The sequence below is a fragment of the Caloenas nicobarica genome, chromosome 2 (genome assembly GCF_036013445.1).
Source record: "Caloenas nicobarica isolate bCalNic1 chromosome 2, bCalNic1.hap1, whole genome shotgun sequence".
In the NCBI taxonomy this organism is placed as follows: domain Eukaryota; kingdom Metazoa; phylum Chordata; class Aves; order Columbiformes; family Columbidae; genus Caloenas; species Caloenas nicobarica.
Window position 1 is genome coordinate 95609113 of NC_088246.1, and position 15637 is coordinate 95624749.

The 15637-nt window shown below is 43.2% G+C and overlaps 1 protein-coding gene across 3 annotated transcripts in view; it reads right to left on the reverse strand.

Moving 5' to 3' along the window:
* GALNT1 (polypeptide N-acetylgalactosaminyltransferase 1) overlaps positions 1 to 6545 on the reverse strand; it is an 88910-nt gene extending 82365 nt beyond the window's left edge. For all 3 annotated transcript variants that reach the window (XM_065628503.1, XM_065628502.1, XM_065628501.1), the window contains exon 1: positions 5952 to 6545. The gene's annotated coding sequence lies outside the window, so the exon portion shown is untranslated. The remainder of the gene's footprint in view (positions 1 to 5951) is intronic.
* Between the last annotated feature and the right edge of the window lie 9092 nt (positions 6546 to 15637).

Consider the following 15637-nt stretch of genomic DNA (forward strand, 5'->3'; position numbering starts at 1 on the left):
CCAATATTCCCATCCCCTGGTTTGTTCCTCACAGAACCCTGAGAAAAACAAACAAACAACACACCACACCTTGTTTCCCTCTCCCTGGAAGAATCCTGGCATTATCACTTCCCTTCTAATTTTTAGTGCAATTTTGGTTATCATTCACAATTTGCACTAAAGCATTGCTAGCATACATAGTGCAGGTTTAAATGGCATGGAAAAAGATAACAATGACTCGTACCTACAGAAAAATAAACAGATCCAGATTCAAGTTCTTCAGGCTCTTTCAGCCTTCATCATGTTGTGGTTGTAAAATGAGGCTAGCATTCCTGTCTCCTGTAGAACAACTTAATGTGAGATAGTTACGCACTGTGATATGATCATAATTCCTGTGGCTGACAAGAAGCACCAGCTGAAGCCCTGGAGTCTATCCTGATGCACTGTCAAAAAGTATGACATACCCTCTTGCTGGCCTATAACGAGTCTTCACAGGAAACCTCGATGTCGAATATCATCCCAATTCAATTGTTCCACATAACTGGGATGACAAATATTGTCACATGACTTCACTTACACATCAGGAATTCTCTCACATGAAGAAATATTTGAACTCAACATGAAAATAGTACCATAGCCCACTACGAAGAAATACTATTTGTACAAAAAGTGGCAAGAGTTTATCCACAGAAAGAAATTCCACAAAAAAAAAAAAAAGAAAACAAACCAAAACAAACCAAAACCACACACACACACCAAATCACGTGGAAATTCTACCACTTGCTCAGCTTAACCAATATTAGTACTACTGAAAATAAAGTAATTTTCCAAAACGTTTCCAATATTACACTGGCTTACAATTTACAGGACAAAGTTTCAAAAAGCAGGACTAGCCTTATGGAACAAAAGACCAGTTCACACGTTCTGCCTCCAAAGGATGCTAACGCTCTTGCAGCTGGACAGCAGAACACTGAACTGGTTTATCTTTTGCGTTAAGTTTTCTGACTGAGTAAAGTTTCCGAAAGTTGATACCAGCATGGCACAAGAGGAAAAAAAAAAAAAAAAAAGTATGAAAACACTTCCCTCTTTAACTAGGAATGAATTTCACAGCAGCTGTACATTGGCTGGTCCCACAGTCTAAACTTACACAGCAGCAAACTGCTGCTTCTTTATACTGTTATTCACTAGCAGTAACTTCTCACAGGAGAACACACACAAACGCCTTAAGGACCACTAGATTATGCAGAATAGCAGTCCACAGCACAAACAGTGCTCAATAGCCCTACCTATATCTCTCTTCTAAATGCTTGAAAAGATCTGATAATAAAGGAAAAATACAACAGCTGAAACTACCAATGAGAGTTGCAGTAGTCATTCAACACTGATTACAGTAAAAATGCACCACTACAAACCTCTGACCCTCAAAGATAGCTTTTTAATTTCACAGAAATGAAACTGACCACTCCAACAACAAAACCAAATACTTTGGCAAAAAAAAAAAAAATCTGAAGCCACTTCACAACCAAGTACCCTGTCATAGTTACCTACCACTTAAAGGCAGAAGAGGAGATAAAAAACTTGGATTTTTTTTTTTTTAATGACTGAAAATAAAGCCCTGCATAACAAGCAAGGGTGGTAAGTGATATCAAGAGACAATCTATAATGACCACCTTGCCAAGGATACCTTTTCTTAACTGACCAAGTCTCCAAGCACATTTGCTTCCAGTGACAACTAAGGTTGTGACAACTAAACAGACCTTTCTATGTTGAGTGCTTGGTTCCATTTGCCCTTCAAACAAAGACACAAGGAATCAAAATCATATTTCCTACAAGAAACTGCAACCCACCACTCACTAACCTGCATAGTCTATGGCTTTAGAATTCTAATTATTTCTCTTTACTGGATTATAACCAGACCTTTACATGAACACGACAGTAAAAACGCCTCAATGGGTTGGGAGTTACTACAACAGTACATGCATAAGATATTTATGCAGTGCTCAAAGTCATGAGCTTCTAATTTAGCCAAAAGTAAATGCCCTTTAAGAATCCTGATATTTCATAGTGTAAAACCATATTCAAGCAATCAAAAAGTGAATAATAGAGCAGTTAGCCAGCTCTTTAATACATTAGCTAAAAGTATATCAATTCCATTGATTTTTATGATGGGCTGATTTCACATAATGGACTAAGGCCGCTAGAAACACCGTAAAAGGAAAAAAATGCTTTGCCAGAATTAGTGGAAGATGGTGTCGAAATGCTTTTACAACAAGCATATAGTTAAAACATTTTATTTGGGGATGTTAAATTTAGAATATTACTGTCAAGAATAGATTTGGTGCTAAAAGTTGAGTAAAAGCCATGGTTACAACACTGCAGATATATTTTGCAGATTTCAGTCATATTTTGCTTTAAATATTTTCTTTTATTGGTAGCTAAGAAACACAAAGCTTGCATTATGAATACCTAGTCAAACTTCAACACAGCAAAAGGCTAACAGCAGGATGCTTCGAGGATCCATACAGCAAGCAACATTTAAAGGCAGTAATTAATGATCTGGAAAAGAAAGTAGAAAATTTAACAGTTATGTAGGTTAGCCAAGTACAGAAGAGCAAAAAATGTAACCAACTGGGAGCTAATCAACCATGATGTACAGGTAACGCACTGGCAGATAAAATTCAATATTAATAAATGCAGAAGTAGTGTCACTGAAAGCTAAAGACAGAATTATTAGTATAGCCAGCAACCTTCTAAATTAAGTAGACCTAGTATAAACAAGAGGATTACAAGCATCCCTGTGGAACTCAAGGAAGATCTCTGTTCAATGCCAGAGCATAGCTGTTGAAAATTAAAAGTATCAGGATTCAAAAGCAGCAGTGGCAAGCACAAGCAAAACTGTGGTATCATCATATAAAAGTAGTGCTTTTTGTTAACCATTACCTCAAAAAGGCTGCTGCAGTATTAAATAGAGTGTCTGAAGAAACATGTATAAAGAGATTGTAAAAATTGTTACAACTGTAAATTGTATGAAGAGATTACTGCCAATACAAAGAATCACAAAGCAGGATATGAAAAAATACATAGCTATAGGTAGACTAAACAATGAAAACTGAACAGAAATAATTTAAATCTCAAAAAATAAGATACTGCTCAGTGAAAGTGGGATGCACATAGTTCAGAGGTATGCTTTCTTGATACAATGCATAATTAAATACTAAAAATAAATTCTAGTGCATCTTTATAACAAAGAATCTGCTCATAGTCAAAGGAGGACAGAAAACTGGACTGGGATGAGGAACATCATATTTAAGGATCCAAGTCTATGTCTATGAAATATAGTTGTAAGATCCATACCATAACAAAAATATTCAACATCTGCCACCTGTAACATTTCTTTAATCTGCCACAAGCTATTCATCTAGATGAACTCCAACTAAACTCCACTGCCACAATTTCAATGCAAATATCACCATGTTGGCCCTGCGAGGTGGGGGAGACACACACCAAAAGTAGCACCTTCCAAACAGACTTTAAAAACCAAGATCCTGAAGAGCAACCCTAGAATGCAAAACATGCACTATAACTTGGCCTAACGGACAGAACTACAGACTTCCAGATTTTGGTTAATAATTTAAGACAAATAGAATAACTCCAAAATTATTGATAAAGTGATTGGTTTATAAGTATGAAACAGCACCATTCTCAAAAGCGCCATTCCAACTGCTAAAAAGTGTTTTAATGCATCTTACAAAAAAAGGCAAAAAATTCTATTTCAATTTGTAGGCCAGTCCTTGTACGCACTGAAAGTCCCCAACACAGGTCAACTTACATCTAGAGACGGTTCCTGAACTTCCATGTAGAAGACACTTAAAGAAAGAGACTGGAGAGGACTGCAGAGCCAAAGAACATACCATTTGGGACCTGTGAATCAAGCTTTTGTCTCAGGTGGATAGTCTGAGACTTATCATGTGCACTACAAAAAAAAACAAACCAAAACACCACACACCAAAAAAACCCCACAAAATACCACTAAATATAAAATGCAAAATCTGTCAAGAATCTCATGTCTCTTGAACTAAACATAATGTAAATTGCATTCAAGTGATTCAAGTATTTGGAAGTATCCTATTTTTAGATGAGTGTCCCTGGAGCTACTTTTTGTTCTCATCTCAAAAGACAAGCATCATGCTCTTTCTCTGAGAGAAGAAAGAATAATACCTAAATAAGTTTACAACTAATATATATTTTACCAACATGTATGCAATAAAGAAAGGACAGCAGGGTACTATTCTGCTAAAGCAGCAATCCGGCATTGAAACTCATTCTAAATTACCTCCATTCTTTCTCTGTATAGCTTATTCCTGAACTCGTTTGTACAAATCCAGTTTGAGATGATGAGTGAGGTGGGGGGTGGAATTTTTGTGTAAGAGTAAAACAGTACCACCTCACCACTAGGATATGCAATGACTGTCACATGGTATTTTTAAAATATTTCCATGAATTTCACTAGTGTCTTTGAATTGCCCTATTCCTACAGGAACAAGTTATACAAGGAATTAGGTATCCTCATTCACGTAGCTTACAATTCTGAAAAGCCAGGCAGCATCCAATACCAGTCCAAGTGTTATCACTATCACCTTGATCTCAAGGGTGGCTTGCATGTAGTGTCCTTGCCAGGTACCGTTTGTATCATTTTTCTGAAGACGACCATGCTGCCACAATCTGCATACTGACAATCATTTGAGGAACATTCAGCTCTGATGTTCATTCACATTTTACAGATAAGGTAAGTCTGATAAAACACAGAAAATTCACATTCCAAGTGCTAGCAATACCACTTAAAAAGATCAACGTCACAGGAGGACATAGACAAAATTCCAAGTCACAGAAAACGATGAAGCTGGCACTAGAAAGTTAAATGCTTTCTCCAATATAAGCAATCCTTTGTATTTACAAGAAAAACGAGTTCTGTGGTGTTCCAAGTGTTCAGAGCAGCCTGATCTTCACTGCCTTTGCAAAGGAGTCAAGTTGAGAATAGCAGTGTATAAAATATATGGTTAGTTACATAGTTTTGGTTTGAACAGCTGTTGGCTATGTTCATTTACAGTTCATGTAGTGCCAACATCATCTATATAGACAGAAGAGGCTGGTTCACTCCTGTTCATCGCCATAAAAGTTATTTCTCTCAGCAGCTGCTGCACGAAAATCAGTTTCTATTTCAGTATCTCACCCTGCAAGTTCACAAAGTGGCAGGTTCTAGAGCCTGCTAAAAACAAGTACGACCTAAAGAAACTTGGCCGTACTTAATAATAAACGGGGTTGTGGGGGAGGGTGGGAAAGGACAGATGAACGACACATACTTCTGCTTTCTTGAAGTGGAAGGAGGTGGTAACCCTCTGTTAACACGGGTAAAGTCACATGAAAACTAAATTGCTTTAGGCAACTACTTGGACTGAGAGCCCCAGTTTCCCCGACCCTCTTCAGCTTTATGAATTAAAAGGGAATAAAATGAGGCTGATCCGGATTCCAGCAGATAAAAGTCTAAAATATTAGTCACATGTTATGTAACGACCATTAACTGATCGAACTCGGAGCGACAGCGGTGCAGAGGCAGGCCGGGGGATGCTGCCCCGCTGCTCCCCCGCTGCGGACACCGAGCAGCCTGGGAGCAGCAACAGGACGTCTCCAGCCCTTCCCCGCCCGCCCCTTTCCCCAGCACGGAGCAACTCGGGGAGCCGCTGGCGGGCTGTGCCCGTCACCCCCGCCCCGACCCTCCCCGGCGGCTGCCCCCAGAGCGGCACCGCGGCGGGGCCGCCCCGCGGGAGGAAGCGGCGATCGGCCGAAGCGGCGGCTGCCCCGCCGGTGGCCGGAGGGGGGAGAAGCCCGGCGCTGCCTGAACTTGGCGCTTCCCTTTCCCCGAGCCCCAGCGCGGGGGGGAAGCGGAACCCGAGGCGCCCGGAGCCCGCACTCACCTCGGCCCTCTCTGTCGCCGCGGGGCGGCCGGCGGTTGTGGGGAAGCACCGGGCGCCGCCGGCCCCGCCGCGCCTGTCACCGGGCGCCCGGGAAGGAGAGTCCCGCAGGGTAGATCCTCCGGGCGGCGGCGGGGACGGGGACGAGCCGCGCACCCCCCGCTCGCCGCGGCGGCCGCTGCCTCGCACCAAGTTGAGGCGCGGCCGCCGTTGCCGTCACGCAGCCGGACTGCCGGCGGCTGCCGCTACAGCCGCGGGGAACCGGCGCCTCCGCTCGCCGCCTCGCTCCGCGGCCGGGCAACGAGCGCCGCGCCGCCACGGCCGCCTCGGCCCCCCTCTTCCTGCGGCTGCCGGGAGCCGCGCTCCGGGCGCAGCGGCGCGGTCACACGGAGCCCCGCGGAGGAGCCGCCGCCGCCGCCTCCCTCAGCGCCTCGGAGCCCGCAGCTGCAGCCCCGCGGCGGCGCCCGCTCCGCATGCCCCGGCCTCCGCGCAACAACCGCCGCCGGCGGCGCCCCCGCTCTCCCGCGCTTGCCGCTGCCGCCCGAGCGCTGCTCAGCGCCGCGCCTCCATCACCGGCCCGGGGGCGGCGGCGGCGCGGGAGGTGGGGGGGGGGGGGGGAGGAGGCGGGCGCAGGGAAAGGGGCGGTGACCGCCCCGGCGCGCGGACACGTCCCCCGCGCGCCCGCGCCCTCTGGGCGGAGCCCGCGCGCCTCGTCCCACCCCGCCGCTACCCCGGATGTGCGGGGCGTGCGCGCGCCCAACCGCTGCGGGTGGGGGGCGGTTGGGCGCGGGGATGCCGGTACCGCGGGGGGGGCGGTGTCTGTGTCTCTCTGTGTGTCTGTTCCCGCCGCTGCCTCTCCCGGTACGGCAGAGCTCGCAGGCGCCGGTGTCCTCGGTACCCGTCTGTCCCCGGGGGAAGGGGGGGCGCTGCTCGTTTTGGCTGGTTCCAGTCGAACGCGAGCGCCGCTGGGCTGCGCCCCCCACGCCAGCCCGGTGACTGCGGTGGGGCGTGCGGCGCTTGGGCTTCCTACATGGCCCTGCGGGCTCTTAACGCGTGGGTGCAAGCGGCGATCGCGGCTCTGTGTGGCGATACGGGGTCTGTAGTCAGTTTTCAGGTGCGGTGTTTTCCTGTGTCATCGCTGCTGTGCTGGCACCTGCTACACCCGCAGTGACATACGCCTTAAAAGTAGGTCTGGTCCACGAGGACAAGCAAAAACCGCATGACCTACCAAACTCATCTTTCTATGCCTTTTGATGGGGCGCTGCCAGCAGCAGCAGTTGCCAGCTCCTTGGTGGGCCACAGATGGCTTTGGCGTGGCTTGTGTATCGCCAACGCGGTGTGCCGGCCGTGAATTGAGGAAACATGGTTGAAACGTTTAACGTTTGTAAATATGTAAAGGGTGAGTGTCATGAGGATGGAGCCAGGCTCTTCTCGGTGACAACCTATCATAGGACAAGGGGCAGTGGATACAAACTGGAACACAAGAGGTTCCACTTAAATATGAGAAGAAACTTCTTCTCAGTGTGGGTGCCAGAGCACTGGAACAGGCTGCCCAGGGAGGTTGTGGAGTCTCCTTCTCTGGAGATATTCAAAACCCACCTGGACGCCTTCCTGTGTAACCTCATCTGGGTGTTCCTGCTCCGGCAGGGGGATTGGACTAGATGATCTTTTGAGGTACCTTCCAATCCCTGACATTCTGTGATTCTGTGTGAAAGAAATGTTGCATTGGGTCATCAGGCCGTAACAAGCCTCTTAGCAGTGGCCACTGAGCAAGGCAGCAGGCCGTGGGTATTGGGCCTGTTGCAGCATCCATATGTTAGACATGTGCCCTGTAACAATGCCTGTGTACTAAGATTGTTTAATGCAGCTAGAAAATTACTTCAAAACCCCCACAAAATTTATTTTGACACTTGAATTCTGGGAAGTGTTTTATCTTTCCCTACACCTAAATCCAGCTTTTTAAAGTTTATAGATCAAAGTTTGTATGCCCTCTTTAAAAAGTATAACTAGCAAAGTTTCAGTGAAGAAAACACTGAGTTTCCTTGATGAGCGAATCTTAGTCTCTGAAATGATGTATAACTTTGAAGAGGTGTTTGTTTACAGAACCCCAAAAACATGGTGTACTCCTTATAAACACATTTAACAAGTTCCTTGGCAGAAACCCTATATTCTAAATAGAATTTAAACAGGAAAGCAAAGTTATGTGAGTGCGGAACACTGCCATACTGACGCCCCACAATTTTGTGGGGAATGTTGCTTGCGCTTCCATTTATGTCTCTCTTAAAAGATCTCTCTGTTCAGGCAGACTGATTCTAGTCATTTATCTACCACACACTTGCAGCTGCCATTAGCCCTGTGGTATTTTATTTTGTCTAAGATTTTTTTTTTATTATTCTCTTTGCCAAATATGCAGGTGCTACTCACTCTCGCCTCCCTCGAAAGCAACTCAAGTCTTTCTTAAAGGCACTTAGTTTTCCCAACCATTCATTTGGGATACTTTTTCTTCAGGTAAAACTGCTGAGTTCAGAATCCTTCTGTGGCCTCACAGATCTGTTGAGGATGAGCACTTAGTTTGCTGGGTAGAGAGCATACAGAATCCTGTTTCTCTGTGCAGTTTGATGTCTGCTTATTTTGACAGCCATATACTTGCCTACTTTTGCCAGCGTTAAAGAAGATATTTCAGGCACAGCCTCTGTAAGCAGGAGAGGGCAGGCAGCAGCTCGGTGGTTACACTTGGACTCCAGTTGCCGGTTCTCCCCTCAGCTGGGGACAGCCAAAAGTGGGCGATGGATTCCTGAGGAGAGGAGACATCTAGCCAGGGTAGGCTGAGGATTAGACTAAAAGTGGCATTGACTAATGTTAACCGAAATAGTTTGAATAAAAAAACATTTTGAAAAATACTTAAAATTGTAGTCAGGTGACAGAGTAAACATACATATAAAAATACCAAGGTAGCCAATGCATAAACAGCAGGACAAGGAGGCATTCTTCACCCAGCACAGGGCTCACGCATATGTTCACCTTCAATGAGCTGAATGGGATTCCTTGTGTGCTTAAACAACTTAAATGTCTGAGCTTTTCTGTATTGCTCAGCTGATACATTCATCAGGGATCATGTACTACAACAGGTGGCCTCCCTATGAGAGGTAATGCACACCACTGCAAGAACCATTTAGCATTTAGAGGCTGGGGATTGAATATGTGTGTGTTTATACAAAGGAAGATAATATAAGAAGCATGGGGCTTTCTTGTGCCAAAAATTAGCATCTTCATTTTATGCTAAAAAGTTTTATCAAGAATGATCTGTTTTATGTAAGCAGTTTACCATATGCAAGGAGCTTAACGTGTTTTGCTATGATTGATGATGCTGTAGGATATATCCCAAATCCCTCTGGTGGAATGGCTTTATGACACCTCAATTATCTATTCTATTGCATTGCAACTGAGTCCAGAAAACTTACTTAACACAAATGTTATCAATTTTCTGGAAAATAAGTCAGCATGAGATGTCTAGATACAGCCAAAGACACTTTAAGAAGTTGTATGAATTCACTAAACCATGTAAATAAAAAGATGTAATTTTGGAGTAAGTGAACATTCAAAAATGTAGTCTGTAATTTAAGGACTGGGTTTATGGTGTTTGTATTAAGAAAAGTATATAGAGATTCAGGTTTATGGATTGTGGAGCACTACTAAGTCAACTTTGTAAAATTATTATTGTAGTGATCTTTCAAAATACGTATATCTTCAAGTCATGAGAACAAATAAATAAATTTAAAAAATCTTTGTGATGGTTTGTAATTATAGTCAATGTATAGTCAATGCTGTCCTCCTGATTTCATGAGACTCAAATTATTGTAACACACATACTGCAGAATGCCTAAAGGGGAAAAAAAGAGTATTTTTCTTTCTTTGGTTACATGTTTGTCCAAGCTGTGCCACTCCTCTGATGTGCCCAGAACCCCACGAAATACCAGGTCTGGGGCAAGCAGCTGGTACACTGCAGAGGAGAACCTCCTGGGTAATTTGTGCTGGAGAAGGCACTAATGGGCACGGTTGCCTGCGTAGGTCTCCAACATACGCATGTGGCCCACCTACAGCTGCGGGGAGGCAAACTGACCAAGGCAAATCCCAAAGCCACCAGGCTCAGGGCAGATGAGGAACTCAAGCCCAGGCTACCTGCAAGGTAAACAGAGGCACCAGGGGCCAGTTCCCACAGACAGGGTACACGTAACAGTAATTCACATCAGCAGCACAGCTTAGTGTTGCGAGGACAAGAGCCAGGAGCAGCCTTGCCAAAGAATCCTCACAGAACGGGGATTAAAATGTTCCCCAGCTGAAGCAGGTCACTGTGTCAGGGTTTGCCAATTTGCTGCATTGGAATCTGAAGCAGCATCCAATTTGAACTGAATGCAAACAAGCAGTACCTTAATGGAGGTCATTTTACACTCATTCAGTGTTTAAATGGTGTTTTAAAAGAAAACCTTAGAAATAAAAAGTATGTTTAGCCAGATACAATCCACTTTCTGAAAAGAAATATGTAAATACTGTCTTCATGTCAACGTTGGGGAAGTGTTTGTCCCACCAGAGCTAATTGCCAATGAAGAAATTGGTGCTTATTGTTGAGGCTGTTACAAAGGGCGCCATAAACGAACTTTATTATAGCAAATGTTGAACCATATTTGCATTATTTCCATCACATTGTCTTTGTTTTACAAGCTGGCTGCAATAGCTTTTCTTGGAAGGTCTCCAACAAAGCATTCTCTTTGGGGCTACTAACTGCAAATAAGATTAAAGCTTTAATATATCTGGTAATCAGTTTTCTTTTAAAGAGTGCAATTTGATTTCTTATAGTCAGCTGGGATCCCACGTATCCTCATCTCTTCTGTTTTTCAACTTACTGCTCTCAATAACCCAAAAAGGCAATTTGCCAACAGATGTCCTTTCACCACTTTTCCTGAATTAGTGTGTCATCTGAGAGGTAGTCACGCACGGCTTCTACTCCAGAATCCAAGACCTCTGTCTATTAAATGCAACTTTGTTTGTTTGGTTTGGTTTTTTCCCTCCAGCCTGGGAAAGAACAAAACACTTTATGTCCTCCTTTGTTCTGTTGACATGCAGTGAATAAAGATGGGTAATTCTCGTTTACTCAAACCAAGCAAATAGGAGCAGGTAAGCTCTGTATTCCTCTCCTATACCACTGATGTGCTGCAAGAAAGCTGTGGCTGTACTGGGTGAATCTTTTTTGATAACAAAAAAATACCCTTTTGGGCAAATGCCATGTAAGAAAGAGAGAGCACCACAAGAATGTCTTTCTTTCGTCAACCCAATCCCATCCTTCCAGCTGATCTGATCTTGCCTCACTCGTAAGGGTGGGAGGAGGGAATAGGTGGGATCTATGCTGGTGCCCTGGAGAGGATGGGAGAGCACCTTCTCATCTCCCAGGGTACAGGAGTCCCAGCACTCTCACATCCCATGGACACTCCCAGAGCCCATGAGTGCATGGCTCTTGTGCACTGTGCTCCTTTGCAGGGGCAAAGTAAGAGAGAACAGGTCTCCTTCACCCCGTTCCTGCCTCTGTATTGGACTGCAAGTAGGATGCTGCCCTGCATCTGAGGAGAAAGTTAAGGACAGAAAAACAGTGAGACTGGACTGGCAAAACTGTACTGGGTAAGCCTAGCCTTACAGATATCATTTGAGTTTGACAACCTAATAATTATTGAACCATTTGCTATCACGTGCAAGCCAAATAGCAGCCACACTGTGCTGCTGCCATCTATGCTGCGATATTGTACCACAAAAGGGTCAGGAGTTGCAGGAGACCATGAATCATTATGGAAAGTGTTTGGTAAAAGAGAATGCTGTTGGCAACCCTTGCACTTCCTTTTTTTTCCAATATTCTTAAAATTCATCTTAACCAATGGTATATTTTTCCTATTGAGCCTACTGGAGCAAACCACCAGAGGCTAATATTTTCAGAGCGTTAGTTCCTCATCAGGCACTAGTTTCTCAAATCCCAGTCCTTAATTTTTACTTCTGTTAACTCTCCTATTGAAAACAAGCTTTAGGACAACATCAGAGCATATCGGTATATTTGTTATTTCAGTTGTCAGAGGTCCAAGATGATTTAAACCAAGTTTGCCAAAGGAGGAGGCTGCTTCTAGATACAAATATTTCAAAGAATGTAAGCACCAGTTTTCAAAACGTTGTTAAAAGGCTTTGGCAGGTATGAATGTGCTTCCATTTCCATGTAGATTAAACCTGGAGCATATTCATCATTCTTACACAGCCTGTTGTTATTCCATATGTCATAATGTGTTTTGATACTTATTTCTAAGTTCTGTCACAGCAATGAGATGTTTCAATATGTTACAAAATACTTAATCCAGTGAGAATATCCACAACTACAAAACATGGACGTTTAAACCATGAAAGAAAAAGAACTATTACACATTCAAATATACATGTGACCAAAAGGACTGAGAATTTATCACAAGCAGCTCTAGCCTTTACAAAGTGAAAGTGACTTGTCCTATTCTCGAAGAAATACGAATGAGCTTTCTCCCAAGAAAAATAGAAGCGGCCTGAGGGCAACATAAAGGTATAGTAAACCTCTAAAAGATGAAATCTCTATTTTATTTTTACCAGAGTAGCTTTATGTTATGGAGAAACAAGGACAAGGTATAATTTTATGTAGCCATGTGGAAGTTCATAAGCCTGGTTAAAGCAACTTCTCTCCAGAAGTCTTAAAAACAACAGTAAAACTAGCAACTAATATGTTTGCCTGATATATTGTCATGTCTACATGATAGTAAGGCCTAACACCATTCGTTCTCCCTGCAGATGGGATCCCAGTGTTCCTATTCCAGCAGGATGTTTTTGTCACTGACTTAAAAACAATAAGTGATTAAAGTGAGAGCAGATATTAAATGTTTTCACATAAAAGCCTGTCACAGATTTCTCACCCAGATGCTTCCATGTATCCTTCACTATTTACCATCGCTGTTAACACAGTGGGTCAGCAATATAATTTTTTGCCAAATGTGAAACAAGGCAATTTCATAGGGGATGTTGGAGACCACTTGGAAACCAATTGTTTGAAGAAGGAGGTATCTTCTGAATAGGAACTGTATAAGTGGCACCCGAGGGCTTCAACTTCATACCTTGATGGCTTCTACAATAAATAGGCTCTGTTTATCATATACAGAAAAGGAAGTGGGCTTCCCACAGACAGCTCTGCAAAACGAAGGTACCGTCTGCTCCACACATCATAGATTAACCACAACAAAAAGGCTGAATTCATCAGCCTAGAGAGATGCTACATCATTAAATTATGCCTTCAGTGACAACTGAATAGTTCATTTGCCTTCAGCAGGTTTCTAGTGGAGGCAGCGATTGGAACTTTAAATAAACAGTTGTGTTAGAAAAGCACTATTTGTTAAATATATGGCTTGTGAAGCGCAACAACAGAAGAAAGCAGGAACATTTCTTTTTAGTTACAAGCATCAGAAGAAATTACTGGCAGGTAAAGGATGTGGACTGATATGGCAAAATACACTACTTACCACTCACTTTTCAGGTAGGACAAGCCCTTAATAAGTATTTGGTAGTTTTTCCCCTGTTAGTCTGGCATTCCTACAGTAAAGTGTGCACTGATTAGCATTCCCACATGTTATTTCCAAAGGACTCCACCCATAATCTAGATTCCAGTTTTATTGCCCAGTTAAGGTTTTTAAATGGTCAACACCCACTGCAATTCAATGATTTAATTACATTTACCATTTAGCCAAATTACATTGTAATCAAGCTACGCCTGCACAAATGAGTGGTTTGAGTCAGACTAAAGGTCTGTCTAGCTTCAGCTTCTCTCTCTGACGTCTCCCAAAGAGGGTACTCAGAAAAAGATTACAAGGGCTACTGCAAATACATGGTGGCACCTGCCCAACTTCCACCTGAACTTGGGTTTAGTTTCTCTTTTCAATACAAAGGTGATTTGCAGTTCACTTACCTTCTACAACTTGCAGAAGTCTGCAGAGGTAATAATGCTGAAGATCATCCTCAGTTACCTCTCCCCTTAAGTTCATGTTTAAATGAAATGTACTGGCAATGCTTAATTGCTGCAGGTCAGCTTTGGAGACATGTGAGCTGCTGGCAAAGGCAAAAAGCAAGTATCAGCTCTATGTCTTAATTCAGTTTCTCCCTCATGATCTGGCCCAGACCATAGGAATTCACATACTTTCCCTGGGGTTTTGATTTCTGGAAGCAGTGGACAACATCTGTGTGAGGCCAAATAATTTATCCAAAGTATAAATTTATCACAAGTATAGTCAGACTTCTTTGTTAACAAATTTCAAGTATTAGGAAATTGTCTAACATTCTTACGGCTCTGTTCTTATTCCTAAATCCTTCTAACCCACAGTCTCTAAGTATATGCAAGTATAAAATATTTTACCCAGGATACATTTGAGTAATGAGGGCATTCGAACAAGTTTTCGTCTGTCTTACTCTGTAGCAGTGATCTTTGATACTACTACATTCACTGCCTTTCTTCCAGGGATGCACTGATTTTAGACAAGGTGGATAAAGTCACTCCATCTGGAACTGTTTTAATGCTTACTGCTTGATTCCTTAATCCTGCACTGGAACTGAGAACACCGTGGCTGAGCATGAGCCCAGCAGAGAGGAATTACAGAAGAAAAATCCAGCACCTCAAGGTAGTACTTGGCAGCTGCTGTTTCTGCCCTAGAGCTACAGCAGCTGCTACAGCCAAAGCAGCACTGCTTGGAATGGACAAAATAAGGAAGATCTGCCTGAACTGTTGATCTAGTTCTTCTTCCCACCTTGTGGCTTGCCTGCATTTTTAAACTCTTCCTTTGCGCCACGCAAATAGTTCTACCCGGAGAGTAATCTCATGGATCCAGGATAAAGACTCTGTTTTCTTCCCTATTACACAGAAACCTCCCCTCCCTTACCCCCAGCCCCACCCCAGTATTATATTGTTAAATTAAAAATAAGCTGCATTGTTTTTTGGATATATGCTCAGAAATCCTACCAGAGATGGATAGTACAGAAAGATTATTTCATCGAATGTAACATGCACAGAGACTGTGCACGCAACGAGCTATACACTTAAAAGGAGATGAGAAAAAATTGGAATATACAGTCTAGAATCAGCATAGCAGCATTAAAGTAAATTCATGTATTTAATTTTGTATGAATCTATTTTAATATCTTTTTTTTTTCTCCAGTCTTTTCTAAAAAAAGTTTTAACTCTCCAGAGTGCCATTTCTGAGATGGTTTCCCATAATGCAAAAGGGAAAAGTCTGCAAGCTTTCTCGTGTTATCGAGCAGCAGATGTGCATGAGCAGAGATCTCAGTAAGTATTTCAGAGAGCTTCGATAAACCACTTAATACAATGCCCAAATATCACAAGTCCCAGTGGGATCTTGAAGCCTGCTATGGAAAAGAGCCAATGGAATAAAGTCAAAGTACAGGAATGTGAAGTTTCTTTTTCAAACCTTTGTGTGAACCCATCAGTCTGACAAAGTCAACAGCAAGATGCAGCATGTGGCAGTGAGCATGGAAGGTAATAGTAGCTGTTCAGGGTTATAAACTGCATTCCAGTTGACCCATACTATTTCTGAGGCATTTCCACACCATCTTGGCTAATCACTTCCGTCAGAACCAAG